Genomic DNA, 6,686 nt, shown 5'->3' on the forward strand with positions numbered 1-6,686 from the left:
TCCAGCACCCAGCAGCGGATCGACTCGATTGTCCATCAAAGCGGCATGATGCAGTGATGCTAGGCGGGAGTTGAACAGCATGGCAGTACGCCGATTGGCCAGTGCGCGGCAACGCCACTCAGCGATTGGTTCACTAAGCTGTCTGTCACAGTGTACACGGGAGGTGGGGGCTGAGCGAATCAAAACCGCGCTCTTACGGTTGGAGGTTTGAGCATCGGCTTCAATGGGCAAATCCTCAATAGCAGTGCTGCGATTCGTTGAGGCAGCTTTTGTTCACATAGCGGGAAGCTTCAATTGGTCAATGCAGCTGTCCGTTACAGAGGCTGGCACGATGAAAGGTGAGCGGATCCTCGGGGCCGGTGAGCTCTGCTGCCTGTGGTTCGTCATGGAGTTCTGCAACGGCGGCAACTTGAACCAGTGCGTCCTCTCCAGGAGGCCAGACTCGGCTGTCAACACCAACTCAAATCTATAAAACTCTTATTTTGATGAACTGCAATATAATGTAAATGTGAATCATTTCAGGCAAATCCAAAGAATTTCACTCCAACAGTGTCACACAAAGAACTGTTAAATGAACGCAGTATTTGGCAAATACGAAACAAAGTGTTCAGTTGCTTTTACATTATCAATAGTTGGAAATAGAAGCAGGAAATGCAAAAGAAAATTCAGAGGTGTTCTGTATAAAAAAAATTTGGACTGAGATGAGGAGAAATGTCTTCACTCAGAGGATTGTGAATGTTTAGAATAAAAACAGAAAATGCTGGAAATACTCAGCAGGTCAGACAGCATCTGTGGAGAGAGAAACAGAGTTAATGTTTCAGGTCGATGACCTTTTATCAGAACTGGAATCTACTAGTTATGATGCAAGGTCATCTACCTGAAACATTAACTCCGTTTCTCTCTCCACCGATGCTATCTGACCTGCTGAATATTTCCAGCATTTTCTGTTTTTATTTCAGATTTCCAGCATCCGCAATATTTTCTTTTTGTATTTGTGAATCTTTGGAATTCTCTACCACAAAGGGCTGTGGATGCTGAATCGTTGAGTATATACAAGACTGAGATCGCTAGATTTTTGAACTCTAAGGGAACCAAGGGACATGAGGATTGGGTGGTAAAGTGGAGTTCAGGTGGAAGATCAGCCATGATCTTATCGAATGGTGGAACAGACTCACGGGGTCGTATGGCCTGCTCCTGCTCCTATTTCCTAAGCTCTTATGTTAGTAATTGGTTAGTGACAGCTGAGTGCGATTCCTTTCTGGGAGCAAAAAGTTGGTGAGTGGTCGGGTCGGGAAAAAAACAGCAACTCATGATTTTTAAATCAAATCTCTTGATTTTTAAGAATTTAAGTCCGAAATTGCCCACCGCTGGAAACGGGGCGCACCTACCCTGTTTCTGTTGATTTTACTGGCGCGGTGGATGCGGTGGCCTCTTGAGCGAAACTCCGCTCTTTGGCTTTTTTTCCGGCGAATTGGAAGTCGGTCATAATGGGGGCTGATGTGCAGCGGTAAGCGGAACTTCGCAGTCTAGAGGGGCGGAAGTTGGGGGCGGGTGCTGTGGCCTTTGCTGTCAGTCATCAGCGTAGCCCACGGCTGTCCCCTAAGTTCAGTCCACTGGGCCACCAGGGAGGGCTTCGGCTGGGCCAGCAGCCTGGCACCCAAGAAGCGTACCAGGCTGCCTGTTGACGACCCGGCCGAACCCGGGGGCATAATTGTCGGGCCAACATGGCAGTCGGCCGACAAAAAAAACATGGTAGCAGTGGCAGTAGGTCCTCCCCTTTAATGGGAGCCGCACCTCCATTTTAGAAGGACTACAACCCCCGCTGCTCCGGCAAAAAAAACAGCTTTTGGTTCCATGCGGCAGGAGCAAGATTTTTCCAACGGAATTTCACCATCGGAGGCGAACACCGGTCGATGATGCACTTAGGACGGATCGGCAGCAGCAGAGCAGTAGTCAGGGGAGCGGATCACCTCCAGGATACCACAGGAGCAGAATTTCCAAAATGGCGGCCATTACACGAGAAATCGGCAGCCATTGCACACCGCAGCGTGGCCGCCGATTTCTGGCGGTAACTGGCCTTAAGGGAAGATGCAATTTTGGCCTCTTTGTCTCTTGATTTATGAAACGGTGGGGTTGGCATTACTGATTTGGCGATGGTGAATGTGCAGTGACAGGAAGGGAAGAAAAATGGCGCACAATGCAATACCTGCTAGAAAGCTGTGTTTGAGGGAAAGTGCTTCACATATCGGTGGTCCAGTTTACAAAACGCACAGATTATAATTTTCCATCCATACTGCCAACATGTTTGACTCTTAACTGCCCTCTGAAATGGCTTAGGGATGAGCAATAGAAATTAGACATACCAGCGACACATACATCCCAAGGATGAATTTTTAAAAGTGCAAATCCATTGTAGTCCATTGATAAGCGTGTATCTATGGTTTTGTTAATGTAATGGGAGAAAAAAAAGGTTGAGCTCCTTGTGGTTTTACAGTATAAGAACATAAGAATTAGGAGCAGGAGTAGACCGTATGGCCCCCTGAACCTGCTCTGCCATTCATTAACATCATCGTCGATCTTCGACCTCAAATCCATATTCCCGGCAATCTCCATATCCCTTGATTCCCTATGTTGCTGTACCTAGGTTGCTGTTGGTCTAATGAAGAGCAGGAAATATATTGAAATTGTTGAGGGAAGCAAGCAGCCTACTGATTGGTACAGTACAGGTACCAACTCTGTGAAGCAGCATATAGCCACAAACTTCCATCTCCTCCTCTATCTCCTTAATCATAAGGGATTCTGCTCATCCTTATTATATTGTGCCCTCCTTTTCTGCAGATCCATCGCACCAATGAGAGGCGAATGATAGGAATGAGGAAGGAGATAAAGAGAAGGAGCAGGTGGAGGGGAACAGTTGAGAAGGGAAATCATCCTCGTTGACCATGATGCTGAAGAAGATGCCGAGGAGAATGATGATGAGTAAGAGATCAAACTTACCCGAGAACTTGGACCAGGATTTTGCCCTGTGTTAATCTGTCACAGCCTCCTTTACCTGGCCCCTCTTGCATCACTTGCTTTTTCACTCATACACATCGGTTCAGATACTTCTACCCACAGGGAATTGGATAGGGGAAATTTTAACTTAACCTGCCCAGCAGGAAACTGATGGGATTGGATCAGCCGCCCATTTTTACACCCTATAATGGAAAGCAAAACCCACTACAATGGATTTGCACGGGGTCCCCGCAAAGCAAACACTGCTCCTGCTTCTTAAGGAACATTGAAACAGGAGTAGGCCATTTAGCCCCTCGAGCCTGTTCCGTTATTCAATGAGATTATGGCTGATCTGTAACCTAACTCCATTTACCTGCCTTTGGCCCATATCCCTTAATATATTTGGTCAACAAAAATCTATCAATTTCAGATTTAAAATTAACAATTGATCTAACATCAATTGCCATTTGGGAAGAGGGTTCCCAACTTCTACCACCTGTTGTGTGTAAAAGTGTTTCCTAATTTCACTCCTGAAAGGTCTGGCTCTAATTTTTAGACTATGCCCCCAGTCCTAGACACCCCAACCAGCAGAACTAGTTTCTCTCTATTTACCCTTTCTGTTTCCCTTAATATCCTAAAAACTTTGATCAAATTACCCCGTAACTTTCTAAGTTCCAGGGTATACTGTTATGTATGCAACCCTAGGTAACCTGTATCATACCACCACCAGAGGGAATACCTGTTGGAGTCCCAAGGGATTCCAGCATCCCTTGGGAGCACGGTTTATAAGTAGGCCTCCCATGCTGTACCAACACTCTGGAATTTGAATAATTCTAAGGTCACACTTACTCATGTCTACAGTACTCAGTTACATTACTTTATTATGAATATAACATATACAACCCTAGTTTCTGTAATCTCTCCTCGTAATTTAACCCCTGGAGTCCAGATATAATTCTGGTGAACTTAAGCTGCACTCCCTCCAAGGCCAGTATATCCTTCCTAATGTGTAGTGTCCAGAACTGCTCATAGTACTCCAGGTATGGTCTAACCAGGGCTTTGTATAGCTGTAGCATAACTTCTACCCTCTTGTATTCTAGTCCTCTAGATATAAAAGCCAGCATTATATTAGCCATTTTGATTATTTTCTGTAATTTTAATGAGCTATGTACCTGAACCCCCACGTCCCTTTGAAACTCGACTGTTTTTAGCTTTTCACCAATTAGAAAGTAGCCTGTTCTATCCTTTGGTTAACAGACGGAAAACAGAGAGTAGCATCGGGCAAAAGTTAATGAAAAGGAAAATCAGGTGGAATATATAACAGATGGCCGTTCCACTACCGCCCACTTTACCCATCACTGTTGAACATTTTTCCCTGAGTGTACTGTTAAATTATAGTAATAAGTGGATGACCTCACATCCTCACATTTGCCTACATTGAAATCCACTTGCCACAGTTTTGCCCATTCACTTAATCTATTAATATCCCTTTGTAATTTTAGGCTTTCATCTACTGCCTGCAATGCCGCCTATCTTTGTGTCATCGTCAAATTTGAATATGTGGGGGTAGAAATTGCCCCCCCACCTGAAACAGGGAGCCACACCCTGTTTCAATGGATTTTACCACAGCGCTGGTTGAGGTCGCCTCTTGAGTGAAATTCCGCTCTTTGTTGTTTTTTTATTTGGATCCGGAAGTCGCTCTTAATGGGGGCGGTGAGTACACGAGAGGGGCGGAAACGCGGCGGTGGCAACACCTGAAATTGGGGGCGGTGCGGAGCGACCGCCGTGATGATGTAATTACGGCGCCGCATCACCACGGCTCTCCCCTTCACTTAAAGGGGAGAGCCTTCGCAATTTTAAAACTTTGGTCCACTGGGCCACCAGGGAGGGTTTCTGTCGGGTCAGTGACCTGGCACCCAAGAGGGGGTGCCAGGCTGCCTGTTGGTGGCCCGGCCAAACCTGGGGACATAATTGTCGGGCCAACATGGCAATCGGCCGACAAAAAAAAACATGGCGGCAGCGGCAGTGCATCCTCCCCTTTAAGGGAAGCCGTACCGCTGCAAGATGGCGTCCCTGCGATAGCGAGGAGCAGCGTGGCTGAAAAAAAAGATTCCGCGGCAACATCACGAGGTGCAACACTGAGGGACCAACACGTGGGGTCCAACAAAGGATCTGATTGGGGTAAAGCCAGCAGGGTTCTCTTAAAGGAGACCTGCAACCAACTGAACTTAAAGAGACATTGTATGCATGGCAATCAATGTAACGAACCGATTAAGATTGTGAACTGAATTTTGTTGCGAGATGTCGGGAATAGAGTGTTCCTTAGAGCAGCAAGCTAGCGAATTCGGGAGGGTAAAGGCACTGATCCTGATACTCTGCCCCAGGTCTATCCCATGCTGCAGGCACCCGATGGCACCATTCGCCACGGACCTGGAAATGAAAATGGCGCCAATACGCGCATTCGGCCGCCATTGCCCACCACCGAGGTGGAGACGGCGCAGCCCCCAGACCCAGTCACTACCTCGGCCATGTCCGGGAGTGAAAGGTCAGAACCAACGAGTTCCCCAAATGCGACCTGGAACAGCCAGGTTTCCAACGCCATGAGAGAGCAGGCAGAAGACTCTGCAGCCTTTAAAGGAGGACAGGGAGGCCACACACATCTGTGGCTCTGCCCACCACTAGGCAACGGCAAAGGCCCTGAGTCCTGGCTAGGTGAGCAAACTAAGCCCACCCCGCTAGCAGGGGGCACAGCGCTGCCATCAGATGACTAGGACCCCGTCCGGTTGCTCTGGAACCAGTGTCCTCGCATACCCGTACTGCTACCTCAGTACTGACCATAACTAAACTATAAATGCAATCTATCCAATCCTGGCGCATGACCGTAAAACGTAATGAATGTAAATCACTGAACCAAGGTGTCACGATACAAACTGAATTTTTTTTTTCTTCCTTTCTTTGTACTTGCACTGCATCTGATCCTGTATGTTAATGTAATGGGCCAGCTGCATGATCTCACTAGGGGGGGGGGGGGGTGGTGGAGGGAGAATGGATGTATGTAGCCATGGATACACACATGGATCACACCCAGAACCCACTGGAGCCTCCACCGCATCATCGAACCATCCAAACTGGTAACCACTACCCAACATTGTGGCAAAAGGACTTGGGGGTTAACAGGGAGAGAGCCAAGCCAAAGCACAGCCAAGGTGCAAGGGCTATTGGCACTTACGTCTGGGGAGAGCCAAGCCAGAGCACATCGTGCAAAGGTAATTGGCACAAAGAACTTGGGGGAGAGTGATGTTGTACATGCTGACTATGGATGTACTCTATGTTTAGTCACTGTGAGATTGTACAAGATGGAGATTTGTTTACCTGATGTACTATCAATAAGGTTCACACCGTGTACATACATGCAGGCAAGAGGGTGCAACTGGTGGAGACCAGGGGTTTTCTGCCCTGGTGGCAGGGCCCTGTATAAAAGGCTGCACAGCATGCTTGCAGTTTGGAATAAAGGACCAAGGTCACTACAGTTCAAGTACAACACATTGCCTTGTGGACTCATTCATAAGTACATTATAGACATAACAGAGTGTTTAGGGGATTAAAGTTTCATTGGCTTAAGAAAGATTGTGTTTTTAGATCTAAACTGAAGTACAGACTAGGAAGTACATCACAATGATTAACTTGATATC

At 47.1% G+C, this 6,686-nt stretch overlaps 1 long non-coding RNA gene across 1 annotated transcript; it reads left to right on the forward strand.

Moving 5' to 3' along the window:
- The first annotated feature begins 223 nt into the window (after positions 1–223).
- Positions 224–5,971, forward strand: LOC139280608 (uncharacterized). Its single transcript, XR_011596728.1, has 3 exons — positions 224–338; positions 2,839–2,979; positions 4,497–5,971. It is a non-coding gene; the product is annotated as an uncharacterized lncRNA (long non-coding RNA).
- Positions 5,972–6,686: the final 715 nt, after the last annotated feature.

The sequence above is a fragment of the Pristiophorus japonicus genome, chromosome 1 (assembly GCF_044704955.1).
Source record: "Pristiophorus japonicus isolate sPriJap1 chromosome 1, sPriJap1.hap1, whole genome shotgun sequence".
NCBI lineage: Eukaryota > Metazoa > Chordata > Chondrichthyes > Pristiophoridae > Pristiophorus > Pristiophorus japonicus.